Source organism: Acomys minous (genome assembly GCF_964271855.1).
Source record: "Acomys minous genome assembly, chromosome: 7".
Taxonomy (NCBI): domain Eukaryota; kingdom Metazoa; phylum Chordata; class Mammalia; order Rodentia; family Muridae; genus Acomys; species Acomys minous.
Window position 1 is genome coordinate 79,238,871 of NC_140488.1, and position 15,700 is coordinate 79,254,570.

At 38.7% G+C, this 15,700-nt stretch overlaps 1 long non-coding RNA gene across 2 annotated transcripts; it reads right to left on the minus strand.

Moving 5' to 3' along the window:
- Positions 1–61: 61 nt before the first annotated feature.
- On the minus strand, positions 62–4,917 carry LOC311602375. Of its 2 annotated transcripts, XR_014780740.1 has the most exons (4): positions 4,840–4,917; positions 4,175–4,282; positions 3,556–3,642; positions 62–1,619 (listed from the first exon to the last, which is right to left on the minus strand). It is a non-coding gene; the product is annotated as an uncharacterized lncRNA (long non-coding RNA). The 2 variants fall into 2 exon arrangements; XR_014780739.1 differs by lacking the exon at positions 3,556–3,642.
- Positions 4,918–15,700: the final 10,783 nt, after the last annotated feature.

Sequence of the window (15,700 nt, forward strand, 5' to 3'; positions counted from 1 at the left end):
AGATCCCCCAGCCTTCAAAAACACCATTTATGTTATTTTGCTTTAAAAAAAATCCCTGGGCTTGAGCAAAGAATTTTTATTCAAATTGCCGTAGTAGAATGGATCACAAATTCAGGGACCTGACCCCCCCCACACACACACACAGGACCATCCAGGGATGGCTCCTATTCTTTCATCTGAAAAAGTTTAAAGATTACTTATCTGATCATTTACATATCACAAGTTTGGGAAGAAAGCCCAGAGAGAAATGATGATTTGCCAAAAGTAACATAGATCAAGGCAATGGCAGAACAAAGAGTAGAGGTCAGACCAGTGAATTTTTATCAGTGTGCATACATTTGCTGCAGATATCTTCTGAAGATGGTCTTTGCCCCTAAACTGTGATATTTTTCTATACAAGATAAGCCAGTAAGTCATTTCTATATAGAGATGCAGCCCTCCAGCCGTCCTAAGCAAAACTAAGGTGTCATTTAGGTGGCTGATTGGTGAGTAGAAAGTTAAAGAGGGAACGGTATCTCCAGAACAGAGGGAGAGTATGGAATTCCTCTAGAGAAGCATCACAAAATATATGTCATTAAATGTTAGACTCTGAAAACGTTGGCGATGCTTCATTGTATGATTCTGTATTAGAAGTTCACTCCAGTACAGCATTAGAATAGTAAAGGCTCAGAAAGATCTGTTTAAAAAGCCCTGTGGAAAACAAATAATCGCAAATGTTATTTTCCATTTGAATCTACTTTTTTCTTTTTACCCTCCTCCCTCAGAGCTGTCTTAGTTCTCAGGGGAAAAGCCCCTTTTGGTTACCACTTGTATATACTATAGCATCCTCAGTTTGATTTTTTTTCCACAAAACCCTGGGTGAAATTTGATCCACATATCCAAAGGTTATGGACTAGTGTAACATCAATTAATTGGTAAGCACTTATTAAATAATTAAAATATTGGACAGTGGTTAGAAAGACAGCCATCAAGTAAATATAATATGTTCTAGACTCTTAGAATATAATGGGGAATTCAAGAATATACCCTGGAAAAATGCACTGACAACTGAAGAGGATATACTGCATGGTAGGACCTATGAGAGCACATACCAGTGCTCTCCTTTACCAAGGAGTTAAAAAAAAATATATATAGACTGACTTTCCAAAGTGCCCAGAGAAATTTAAATTTGGTGGGGTCTGAAAGTCCAGGGAAGAACTGGGTGTACAAAAAGAAATAAGAATGGTGTTTTAAGAAGAAAAGCAAAGAGAAAAGCAAGAAGAAGAATGTGAATGAAGACATTAATAATCAATCAAATAACACTTCCCCCCCCCGCCCCGACTCCATATCCCTTATGTATTTTCAAGACCATTGTGCCTTCCATGGCATTTTCACAATATCCATAGATGCATCTCAGACTTGTAGGCCCCAGAGCTGCATCATTCTTACTCTGGTGTCCTATTTTCTCTGTTCTGGGCCTGGAGCTGATAGGCATGAGCCACACTTGGGGTATTTGACAAACTGACACTCTACCACACAGAGTGTCCAACTCAGCTTGTCAAATACACGGAGCGTGACACTGCAGAAGGCCAGGTCAGGTGCTTCCACTTGTCAGAAAGAACATTTTGGAATATGTGCACCTAAAAAGAGAAAAAAAAATGAGATGACTAAGTGTTACTCTGAGCCTCAGGCAAATGACAGAGGCTGACATGACTGGCTAAAACACCAAAAGCAAGAAGTATGCAAAATAGGCCTAAGGCTCTAAACCAAACCAGAGATTCTGAGTGTTTGTCTAGAGGCTCCTGTGGCCCAAGGCTCAATTATCTCTTCTATTCAACTGAAATAGGACAGTTTGGTCATCATCCTTTCTCCATGATTTGAAAGGCATCAAACACAATACCCATGTTCTTTCCTCCTATCACCTTCATTCATAGTGTTCTCAGCATCCCAGTTATGTACCTAGACCCTGAGTTTAAAAACTGGGTTTGAATTGTAGGTCTGCCATTAACTATCTGGGCATCTTAAATAAATGACTTTATGTCCCTGACACCTCATTTTTTATAACCACAAAATATGTATAAACTCATTGTGAGAATATATGATAGTTCATATAAAGCCATTAATTTAGTGTTTGTTCTATAACAAATGTTCAAACATTGTAGCAATAGGCAGTATACTAGTTCATGTCTGAATACAAATTTTCAGACAGGGGTAGATGAACCTCAATTCTAAAGCTAACCTAGACTATGTACCCTTTCTCAAATATTTCTTTTTAAATCAAGGTCTATGAATAAAATTCAGTAGCAGAGCACTTGCCTAAAATGTACAAAACTCCATATTTGATCCTCCATACAGGAAGAAAAGTGACTAAGAAATTAATACTATTTAAATGCCCTTATACATCATCTGGTTTTACCCACTCAAGATTATAGATGAGAAAATGAAATCTAATGTGTGGGGGGAAACTTGCTAAAGGTCATACAATATGCTGGTTACAGCTTGGGGGTTATATCATACATCATCTCATGATGTCCCTTGGCTATCCTCACTGTCACTTCTTCCTGTCTGCTTTTTATATCCCCCTGCAAAAAGGGAGACTAAAAGCAACAAAAAACAAAACAGGGCAGTGGATTTTGGAGGGCAGCACTAAGATCTTAAAACTTATAGCCACCAGGACAGTAAGCCACTATAGTTGCCAGAAAAACCAAGCCATCTCAACTTCTTTGGGATTTTCTTTAGCATCACTATCCTATTACTCAAAATTCCAGCTTGGCAGTATCAATTTTTGTCCTTCCCAGGTCTAAATGTAGGTTTGAAAAAAACTAGATGGTCTGTATTAAGCAGTGGCACAAAAAGTGGCAAACATCCCAAGATTACTAGGAAAGGAAAACTTCCCTCTATAGTATTTCAATAAGAATTTAGTGAGTTTTTTTTCTAAATTCTTAGTTGAATATAAGTGGTTAACACATCACTTGGAGTGATGTGTTACTTGGGATAATATAAAAGCTTAAGATTAAAATATCTTTTCTACTCCCTAAGTTTTCTTACTGTCTCCAATCCAGCCTACATCTCCCAGAAATGTGGCTCTCTGCCTTTAATCCAGAGGAAAGAATCAGACAAAATTGGATACTGATACCTGCATAGCCAACAGAAACTAGGATAAGTCTTTCTTGGGCTTAAATTGTCTTCTCTGGAAATACAGACAGAAGTCTTACAAATCAAGGTGGTTGTGAATTATTTGATATTTCTAGAGCTTTTTATGAAGGTGCTTAAAGAGATCTTATGCTGGAGCTAGTAAATGCCAAGGAAACTGATTAAAAGAGAAAAGAGTAATGAACTGTTGGGTTTTTTTTTCCATCATCATCTCCACTTTCTATCACCTGCTATAAGAAGAGTTGGATACTCTGGAGGTATCTATCGCCTCCTGAATGTCCTATATGACCTCATACACCCCAGGAAGCCTGGGAAAAAGCTATGAAATGAGCTAAAGAGTCTTAGTGCACTGAATTAAATTATTATTATTATTATTATTATTATTATTATTATTATTATTATTATTATTATTATTTTAAATACTGTTTTCCAGGGTTGATGGAAGGAGTTAGTCATTAAGCTGGTTGTAGGCCAGTTTCATTTTCACTCTTGATGTTCCAGTTCACACCTCTTCAAAGGAATACATGAAAGAAAGCAAGTTTAGTTGAGAATGGTTAGTCAGACCCATAGAATGAAGAGAGAGATGACATGGGCTAATAATTGAAGGATTCTTAAACTCTTCTATTTATAATTTATCTGCTTTGAAATAGCATCATTTGTTCCCATAATTATGCAAAATATTCCATTGGAAAGCTGAACAAAGCTAATCTCAATAAGACCAAGAGGAAAATAATTTCTTTCATGAAAGAAATTGGAAGGTATCATCCTGGTAAAAGAGGTATAAGTTTTTACCCAAAAATATATAGATGTCCAGAATAAGACACATATCAGGAAATATATTGGTGAAAAAAAAGTACTGAGGACCATGCCCAAATATCCATATTATTTCCAATATAAGGAGAACCACCTGCCTCAGTTGCATGGCACCTCTTACTTTGTGTCTCCGTCCTCCCACAGCAGAGCAAAAAGAGCACTGGCCTGATATTACACTGAGTTGTAATACACTGAGCTATAAGTTTTGTGTATGGCCTTGAGCAATTACCTTTTCTTCTCTCTGGACCTCTGTTCTTCACATATTTATTCTCTTTCTACTTCCAAACTTGCTTCTCTCTGACTTTACATTCTGAAATTAGAGTAGTGGCGTATAAGACTAGAAAAGAAAGAAGCATTCATTGTTCAGTCATACATTTCAGATCACCAGTATTTTCCAGGATGTGTTCAGCACTGCCTAGAGGTATAAATTCAAACATCAGTCTCATCTCCTTTCTCAGCAAAGGACTGATAACCTTCAAATTAAGAGATATACAGAATAAAACATTAGACAGCACCTCATCTTTGTCATTTTCTTTGCAAAAGAGTCTCAAACACTGAATCTTAGACTGCAGAAACAATTCACCGAAAGAATAGTGACAGATAAAGGACAAAAAAAAAATGCTATTTGGAACTCCTAACTCCTGGCTCTGAAGAGCATTTAATTTCTACACGATTATCTTCTAAAGGCCATAGTTTGTTAGAAATTACCATGCATCTTCTTTCTGCTATCATAAATTCTAGAACAGAAAACCAATGGAAAAGTTCACTTGTCTTGTCCTTAGCCCTTCATCTCTAACTAGGATCTGAGTGTTAGTTAGGCATATCCAGAGCACTGTTAGCTATTATGGGCACTCTCTCAGCATGGGCATCTAAGACAACAAATGGATACTCTACCTGTCATTGAAGTGGTGCCTTGGTCCTGGGTGGGATATAGGTTCTGAGCCAAGCTATAAGAGACCAGGGAAAGCCGAGCTTTATGCTGTGAGCAGGAAGGTCACATGTTCTGAAGGACTCTTGGTGTCAGGAAGAGGAAACAAAAATGAGGAAGATAAAGTTGAGGCTAACCAACGGAAATCTGGGTACAAAATGACAAAACAAAGCGATTGTGAAAGGAGTAGTTGCTAATGCAGCAATAGCCCTTACTGCTGTGTCTCCACACAGTCTCAACCAACCTCCAAAGACACTGGCTTCCCATGCTACAGAATGGGAAAGAAGGAAGTTACAAGTTGCCTCTAGGTTCTGCCTATGAGGCAAGGAGGTTTCCCTAGAGCAACTGAGGGAATTCTCAAATATCAGAGCTAGGAGATAACCTAATGAAAATCTATTGTAAAAATGTGAAAATTGAAGCAAATTTGTGTCAAATCTGAAACCTGAAACCACACCGTTTCCATCAAAGCTATCTTAATCGTATTCTGTGAGAATGCCTTCTGGTCCTGAAATCGCCGTTTTACTTCTCTCCTGACATACAGAACCAGCTACAAAATTTACAAGGCCCAGCACAAAATAAATGTGAAAAATTCACCCTACTCCTTTTAAAGACAAGCTAGTTCTCTTTGGGGTATGACCGTTTTCCACAAAATTCTAGCTCTCCCACTACAGAAAACTTTAGAAAGATTAACAAATAGAGATTATAGAAACTTTTGGCTCTTTTGCTCTGAAAATGACAGCACCCACTTGCTCTGTCTTCACAGCAGCACCTTTGTGGAAGTAGAGACCAGGCCTCATCTGGCAGGGGCCCAGTGCATCCTTAAGTACAGTCTCCCAGTGAACTTTAGGCATGGCTTCAAGTATTCAGGGTGATGATAGTGGTTTTGATAGTGTGTTGTTCCATCCCTGTAGAGCTCAGAGAGTCTGCATTCTCATCAGGGATTCTGCACAGGGAACAAGCCACATTCTGACCAAGTTGGCACAGTGAATATGCTGGTAAGTCTCTGCCATCAACTGTAAATAAAGCAGCTTGCCTAAGCAAACAATATGAGGAAATAATGGTGAAGGCAGAATTTTTATTCAATTATTGCTCCAGATGACAGGATGTTTTTAAACTTATTTTATTAATCACAAGGAAGGAAAAGGGGTAGCTAAAAGAAAATAAAAGATAATTCTTCAGCAAGTCAATGTAACTTTGAGGATGAGAAAGGGAACTAAAAAATTTGGGAAGACAGTGGATTAGTTGCATGCTAAAGCCTCATGTTTACAATCCCTGGGAAGTCTTCATGTACACCTAGAAAAATGATGGACTTTCACTTAGGGCTTTCCACCTTGAATTCCTTTTTTTTCTTTTTCAGTGAGCCAATATATATCCTTTATTTTTTAACATGATCTTACTCTGTATGCAAGGCTGTAAATCAATATCTATCATATCTCATCATTATCAAATTAAAACATCTATCTAGATCTAAAAACATCTTAACCTCAAAACAACTAAGCTTAATTGTAAAACTAAACTATCTTGTCTTCAACCCCATCAGAGACTTGAGAAGGAATAAAATTAATTACCTGAGTATACAGGGGTTATAGGTTGGCAGTTTCCCAAATGAGAAGGTGACAGAGACAGTTTGCTGCCTGAACAGTCACCCCCCACCTTGAATTCTAATAACACAGAGGATAAAGGATGGTAGCAGATCTTGTGATATTTTCAAGATATACTTGAAATAAGTTTAAATAGTTGCAGTGCTCAGGTTATAAGCTTCAGTCTAAACTAGTGGAAATAAGGCCCTGGGCAATATCCGAGCTTTTGTAAATAATCTATTCATGCCATATAAAGTTTTGTAAGTTCAGACTCAAGTGAAAAGAGCCCATGTTGAGAATCTAGTCTCAACTCTGTTCCTTCTCTAAACAGCATAGTTGGGAATCATTGTTCTCAGCCTCTCCAACTCAAAACATTCCATGGTTCCTTTATTAATGACTATTATTATGTGCTCTCTTGTTATTACAGGGTCTACAATTCTGAGGATAGTCTAGAATAAGGATCTATTCACATAAACACTATTCTGCAAATAACTTGCTTCCACCAAAAGAATTTTTTAGCTTAGGTCCTGAGACCAATGTCTCCAGATTTGGATTCTAGAAAATTTTCAGTTCAAATATTTTTGGGTTTCTGACTAAAGCTTGGAGTAGAAGCAAGGCAGTAAGCATTTTCCTAATAAGGGACTGTGTTCTCTCAACCAACTCCAAAAAAATTAAATTCAACAACTCATTCCCTTCAGATGTCCTCAGTTAAGGTATTCTAGTGACTGTTTTGTCTTTTTTGTGGCATTGGGGATTAATGTTATGCCTTCTCACGTGCCAGAAAAATACTCAAACTGTTTGAGTTGCATTCACAGCTATCTCCACTGGCTTTTAAACAAGAATCTTCAGGAGATAATGGCTCCACTAAAGGAATAATTAACGGTGTCCATTATCAGCACCATAGAAGGTTCATGAAAGAGACTATTAGGGGCCAAATAGGTTTTAAAAAATAAAACCCAAATGTTAGGGAAGGAAGGCTCCCCTTTCTGAAGACTAGGAGAGGGAGGAAGAAGGTATGAGTGAAGGATGGTGGGATGAGGAGGTGACGAGGGAGGGGGCTACAGTTGGGATGTAAAGTGAACAAATTAAAATTTTTTTTAATTTTAAAATATCATGGTCAAAAGTATAAAAAATAAATAAATAAAACCCATCTGTGAAGAGAGCATAAAGTAGAACAAAGGGTACTGAATGCCTGAGAGTTCCTCTTTATCCCACAAACACAAAACATGTTGGTAAGGGCCAAACTTGCAACAACAGCACAAAGGGGCTGTTTAGTTTGTTTTTTAATTTTTTAAATATATTTTATTAATTTATTCATATTACATCTCAATGGTTATCCCCTCCCTTGTATCCTCCCATTCCTCCCTCCCTCCCATTTTCCCCTTACTCCCTTCATGACTGTGAATGAGGTGGACTTCCTCCCCCTGTATATGCTCATAGGGCATCAAGTCTCTTCTTGGTAACCTGCTATCCTTCCTCTGAGTGCCACCAGGTCTCCCCATCCAGGGCACGTGGTCAAATATGGGGCCCCCGAGTTCTGCAAATCAAAACAACTCTGAGATTCCATCTTACACCCATCAGAATGGCTAAGATCAAAAACTCAAGTGACACCTCATGCTGGCGAGGATGTGGAGAGAGAGGAACACTCCTTCATTGCTGGTGGGAGTGCAAACTAGTACAGCCTCTTTGGAAATTTATCTGGTGCTATCTCAGAAAACTGGGAATAAGCTTCCTCAAGACCCAGCTATTCCACTCTTATTTTTATTTTTATTTTCATTTTTGAGACAAAGTCTGCCTTTAAATGCCAGACTTTCAGGACCTTTCTCAAACTAGACTTGAATTCAAACTGAAGCAATCTCCTTGCCTCAACCACACAAGTGCTAGGATTACCTCTCTGTGTCACCACATCCAGTGAAGGAGCCCCTTTTATTATGCCTGACATCCACACATTTTCAGAGCAAGGAAAAGCCAAGCTGATTCCTAGTTGAGATATTGTCCTCCATAGTTACGTTTGGGAAGAAACGAAGATGAGGAAAAAGAGAAGAGAATAAGAAGAAGAATTTGCAGGCAAATGGGGACCTATTCTGTATAGGTTCATGTATTCACTCTGTGCTACATGAGAAAGAACATTGAGACAGAGTCCTTCAACTAAACTCTGTGATTCATTAACTGTGGGACCTTAAGTAAGCCTGTACTAGCTGAGCCTCAATCATCACATCAGATTCAAGGATTCTCAGACTACAGGAAACGAGAAAACAGAAATGTCTGAAAGAAACTGTGATAATCTATAGAATGTGACAAAGAATTCGATAAGGGTATAAAGTGGCATCAAAGGTATAGATTAAAATATATAATTCTTCCAGGATAAGGGAAAAAGAATTGATAGATTAGAAAGATTCTCAAAAGTGTAAGATTTTATCTATGTCTTAAAAGATAGAGAGATTAAAAGTGATGCTGTTTGTCATTAGAAAGTCTTCTTTAATTACCTCCAGCAAAACCAGTTGTTTTCTACACTGCCTTTCTGGATTTATATTTATTAGGAACTCAAAGCAAGCATACTTATAATCTTTACTTTCTTCCCAAAGCAAGGGCTTAAAAGGTTCCCCCAGGACTATCAAACGACAAATGAATGACTAAGTGCATAAGCAAATGAGGAAAAACTCCCAGCCTGAAGTTCCAAGATCCTTAGTTTGTTTACCTCCATGTAGGAACCAGGAAAGCACCCTTTTACTTTGAGTTCCTTTCCTTGGTCGTTCAGCTCCACCTATTTTGAGAAACCTTTGAGCCCAAAGACAATTGCAAAGTTATGGCCACTTCCTGTGCAAGAGATGGACGATGTCCACACATGCCACCTCAGCTTTGATGATTGCTCTACACAGGGTTGCACTGGGCTTCCTGTGAGAGGAACCCTACAGGCTGCTGCAATGTATAAGGCACACTCAGAGCAGGGTCAAAGAATTTCTTTTACACCTGAGTCTGAGGACAGAGATTTCACTGAGGTCCATGCATGGCCAATAATACTGATAAAATAAATTTCAGTATTTAACTCATCAACAACAGCTGAATTTTGTTTGTTTGTTTTTTAAGTTGTTCAAATGTTTACTGCATGTCAAGTTCTATATTTTGTATCAAGGGAAAAAAATAAGTATTTGACAATAGAAATAGGCAATAATTACAAGAAATGTGTAATGTAAGCTATAATGTATTCATAACAACACCTTTTTGGTTTCTTGAGACAGGGTTTCTCTATGTAGCTCTGGCTATCTGCCTGCCTCTTCCTCCTGGGCTCTGGGATTAAGAGCATTAACCATCACCACCACATGCTTTTGGGGTGGTTGTTTGGGGTTTTTTGTTTGTTTGTTTGTTTGTTTGTTTGTTTGTTTTTCAAGACAGAGAGTTTCTCTGTGTAACCTTAGCTGTCCTGGACTAACTGTAGACCAGACTGGCTTTAAACTCACAGAGATCCACCTACCTCTGCCTCTCTGAGTGATGGGATTACAGACATGTGCCACTGCGCCGGGCACCAAACTGTATTATATATATATATATATACACACACACACACACACACACACACACACACACATATGTGTGTGTGTGTGTGTGTGTGTGTGTGTGTGTGTGTGTGTGTAGGGTTGTAGCTCAGTGCTTTTCTAGCACACCAAACACTCTGGGTTCCAGCCAAAGCACCAAAAAGGAAACAGTACAGTGATAGGAAATGACATGTATACCTTGTATAAAAAGCTCCTAATGCCTATAGATGTATTAGAATAATGAAAGTCTAACTAAAGGCCAATCTAATGCAATTGTTTTTCTTGGGAAAACCAGGTAATCATTGGCCCTGCCAAAATAATCGTTTTAAACTATAATCACAATGATGAACAAATTTTATTAGCTCACTTTGAGGCACTGTGTGTGTGTGTGTGTTTGTGTGTGTGTGTGTATAACACATATACACATATATTACATATATTATATATAATGCAATCCTTACCATAGCCTTATGAGAGCAGTATGGTAATCATCCTTTTAAAAGATATTTATTATTTGCTTGATAATTTCATATAATGTATTTTAATCATATTCACAACCTTCCCATAGCTCCACCCCACCTCCCTATTCTGACTTAATGGATGAAGTAAGCAATGTCACAACTAGCAAATGGAAGAGGCAGGATTTCAATACCTTGTGGCAATCCATGAAGGAATGGAATCTTGCAGCATTATAAAACTAAATGTATATTAGCTCTAGCTAAGAAATATCAAATTTGTGTCAGTTATCCTTTTATTTTATAAAAGTAGTTATATAATGAGAGTCTCACTAATTTTCAATTTATGATTGTTAGGCTAGGAGCTTAGCTAAACCTCTTCTTTGCCTAGCTTCTTAAAAGAACAAAATAGATTAAACAAATAAAATAGGTTTTCAAAATCTGTAGTTCTGTGTTAGAGCACCTGCCTAGTATGTGCAAAGCCCTTGTTCAATGCTTGACACTGTAAAAAAAATAATAAAATAAAATAAAATAAAGGAAAGTGGTCCAGAGAATTGTTTAAAACCAGAGAAACAAATTAACTATACTCTTCTCTCCCCATAATTTTATCCTGGTCAGAGTCCCAGCTAAATAGTCTTATCTGTTTCTTCCAAAGGTCCACTAAAAGGCCTTTATCAGAGAAGGAAGGAAAACTCAGTGTGCAATGACCTGTGCCAAATATTTGGAAGGGAAATTGTACTTTTAATATAGCATTTTCAATTAATTCTTTGAGAATTTCATGCATGCATACAATAGATTTTGACCATATTACACCCCACTCCCTCCCTCAGCTCCACCCCTCCCACCCTCTCACAACCTTCCTCCATCTATTTCTCTCTCCCAAAAACTGCATTTCTTGTTCCCCATAGACACATGGATCTAGGGCTAACTCCCTCTCCACCGCATATTAGACCTAACTTGGGCCACACTCTTAAAGAAAACCGACTCTCCTTCTCCCAGTGTCCATTGACTGTCAGTAGCTCCTCACCTAAGAGTGGTGACTCTTTAGGCCTCTCTTCCCTTCAAAGGTTGCATTACTTTAAAATATATACTCCTATTACTCAGCTTAAAAAAGAAGGAAATTCCATTATTTACAGCACATAGTGTAAAAAAATTATGCCAAGTGAAATGCGCCAGGCACAAAAAGACTACTTTATGTTCTCGCTTATCTGTGGAATCTAGAGCAATTGAATTGAAAAGCACAGAGTAAAATGATTCTTACAGAGTCTGGGGATGTGAGAGGAGAAGAAAATAGTCAAAATACATGAAGTCTGAAAGGAAAGAGTGTAAATGTGTATCTCACAATTATAGAGATCAAATGTCAAATCACAGCCAAAATGTAAGTATTTGAGGTAATACAGTGTGTGTGTGTGTGTGTGTGTGTGTGTGTGTGTGTGTGTGTGTGTGTGTTCACTAATTTAGATGGGGTTTAGTGTCTCTTGCTTCAATGGTTAGATGAAGACTATTTTATCTTTCTTGTGTTTCCTCTTACTGAAAGAAGGGAAAGAATAGTGCATTTGAGGGAACTGAAGGAAAATATAGAACACACTCTTGAGTTTTTACCATAACTAACCATTTGCTAGAACTCAGTTTGGCACTGATTTAGGAGGCAATCAATTCCAAATAAGGTAAGTGTTCTGTGGGTGTGTCAGTTACTTTTTGCCATTTAACACAAGCCAGCGTCAACTGGAAAGAGAAACCCTCACCTCAAGTGCATAAAAATCCTCTGTATTAGTTAGAGTTTCTATTACTGAAACCAAACACCATGACCATACACAACTTGCAGAGGGCTTATTTTGGCTTACATATCCTGGGGTCATAGCCCATGGCTGAGGGAAGTCAGGGTAAGAACTCAAATAGGACAGGAATCTGGAGGCAAGAGCTCACGCAGAGGCCATAGAGGAGTGTTGCTTACTGGCTTACTCCTCCTGGATTGCTCAGACTAATTTTCTTATACATACCAGCCCAGACGTATCACTGCCCATAGTGAACTAGGCCTTCCCATATCAACCATTAATCAAGAAAATGTACCACAGGCTTGCCCATAGGCCAATCTGAAAGAAGAATGTTCTCAATTGAGGTTCCCTCTTCCAAAATAAATCCAGCTTGTGTTACATTGACATAAAAACTAGCTAGCACAATTGACTCCTTGTCAACATTACACACAAATACATGATTGTTAAACTAATACCTTTATATTCTTGCTTACCCCAGAGCCTCATATTTAATATTAATATTACAATCTAAAATATTCTAATAATTTGAAGTTCCATAGTCTTTACAAACTAAAATACTTTACAATTTGAATCTGTAGACCAAGATGCATTTTTTAAAATTCAATTGATTATTTTTTTCTTCTTTATTTTGGTATGTTTTCCAGAAAATCTTATATGGCCGAGACTAGCTTCAAGCTTGTGTAGCTGGGGATGACTTTGATTTCCTTACTCTTCTCTTCACCACTCAAGTGCTGGGATCATGGTTGTGCATCTCACCCCTGGCTTATCAGTGTGTTGTGTTGAAGACCATTCATTTAAGTATATTTACATGTCAATCCAGCTCATGTTGTAAATAACTGTCTTGTATTACATTGTCATTATATGTCATAATTAATTAAACTAGTTCCATACCAGAAGAAAAAATCAATCTCTTTAAATCATCCAAAGTCTCCTTCTAATTTCAGGCCTTTCTAAACTATCAAAAGTCTCTAAAATATCCATACTCTCTCTACAACCCAACAGTCTTTCAACTGCAGCTTCCTGTAAGAACAAGTAAGTTCAAAACATTATTACTCCAACAAGGAGAACCAGGACACAGGTACAATATAAGCAAATCAAAAGCAAACTCCACTAGTATAAATACTCAGTGTTGAAGGTCTGGGAATTGCTCACAGTCTTCTGGGCTCCTCCATAGGGCTTGGGCAGAGAGCCGTCACAGAACACTCAGGTTTAATTCTAGGCTCAGATCAGCTCTACTCCACAGCTGATGAGGTCTTTGAAGATCATCCCATAATACTCTCATCTCCAAGGTGCTTGGGTCTCCACTTCAACTAGGCTGTACCTTCATGAGTAGCCACTCCTCGGAACTCGTAATGGACTCTAATGCTGCCACGTGATGCTAAACCTCAGCTTCTCACCATGACTCTTTCAATCTTAGGCCTTTTTCTGCAAATAAGGCTACATTTTTACCAATGGTCTCTCCTGGGCCCTCTTCACGTACTCCAAACCTACCACAAACTGCCAAGCTTCAGCTGCTCTCTATGACCCCTTAATGCTTAAAAAAACAAATAGTACCACCAGGGTGAATCTTACACTACCAAGTTTGGCTGCCATCGTGACATACAGCTTGGGCTACTGCTGGGAAATAGCTTCTGTGCATTAGCTCTGAGGAAATACTTTCCAGAAGGCTTTATCTCAATTATACTGGTCTATTTTTGATTCTTCAGCCTCAGCTGACCAGTATCAATTGTCCAAGTAAAGCAAAGGCTTCACTTTAGGAGTTTCTAAGTCAACGGCCCTAAAAGAGTCTTTTGTTGTTGTCATTGTTGTTTGTCTGTTTGTTTGTTTGTTTTTGAAGACAAGGTTTCTTTGTGTATCCTTGGCTGTCCTGGACTCGCTTTGTAGACCAGACTGGCCTCAAACTCACAGCGATCCGACGGCTGCCTCTGCCTCCCAAGGGCTGGGATTAAAGGCGTGTGCCACCACGCCCAGCCAGCCTAAAAGAGTCTTTAAGGGACTCCCAAAACTTCCCTCTGGAACTTCATAAGCCAGGCCTCCATCATCTGCACTGCTCTCAGCATGTTTTTCATCCAGGCTCACACACAACAGCCCATTGAGCTCTGATCACTTTTCTAGACCAAAGTCTGAAAACTCTTCCATAATGCTTTCCACAATACATAGTCAGGTTTGTCACACCAATACCCTCATAATAATAAGCATGTGTGTAGGCTCAATTTTCCTAACCAATATATTTTATTAACAACTTAGTGACCGAGCATACGTCACTTATAACTCGACTAACCAAAACAATAGGAAATGAGGATTAATGGACACAATAACAAAACCTTAAGGATATCAGTTCTGAGGAATGATTCTCCGGGCGTGAGCCACAGGATTTCTACTGCTGGAACCTGGGGTAACCAGAACCCAGAACCTCAGCAGGAGCCAGAGCCCCAAAGCCTTCCCTCGAGCAGTTTTCTCTAGGAGCGTCTTGAAGTGCAGCGATGAACAGCCAAATCTATCCCAAGTCTCCAAGAAGCTCCGCCTCCAGTTCTGGGCTCATTTATATATCTCCTCCCAGAGTCTGTTCGCAGGATCTTTTCAGATGGCAACAATCAAGCTCCTGCACGAGGTGGTTGCTCTTCTAGTGGATTAACCTCACCTGTTCTCTCACGAGACCTTTCTGATCCCGCGCTTGGAATCCTAAAAAACAGGTTTATCTCTCCTTCACATGTAAGGGGGGCTGCTCCTTGGTCCTATAAGAAAGCAGTCTGAGAAGGTCATGGACACCGAGCCAGTAAGCATCATTCCATCATAGCCTCTGCTTCAATTCCTTCATCCAGGTTCCTGCCTTGACTTCCTTCCCTAGCTTCCCTCAGTAATAAACTGTGATATGGAAGCACAAGACAAAATAAGCCCTTTCCTCACCAAGTTGCTGTCAGGCTCTTTATCACAGCAAAAGAAAGCAAACTTTGGGGTTTCAAAGAAACTAAATAAAAGTATTTCTTCACCCACAATTATTAACTGAGGATCCACTATAGGAGAAACAGCAGTAGGCATAAGGTATACAGTTGTGAATAATGTAAAAAAAGAATCACTGGGGCTGCAGATATGGTTCAGTGCTTAACAGTTTTTGCTGCTCTTGTTGTTCTTTCAGAGGACCCAAGATTGACTTTCAGCAGCCATGTCAGGTGGCTCACAACCTCCTGTAACTCATGCTCCAAGGGATCCTATACTTCCGGCCTCTAGAAACTATACTCGCATGCACATAGTCACACACAGAAAAGCATGTGCATACATATAACTAAAAATAAGACAAATCTTAAAAATAGATTTTAAAAATCAGTGCTCTCAGTGAGCTTATATTTTAGTAGGGGACATAGATAAAACAGATAAGTATAAATCTAGAAGCAAAAGGAAAATGACAAGGTGGTGGAAATGGTTGTATGTATTACATACAATGGGACCATCTCTTTAACAAAAAAAAGATCCTAAAATCAATTAA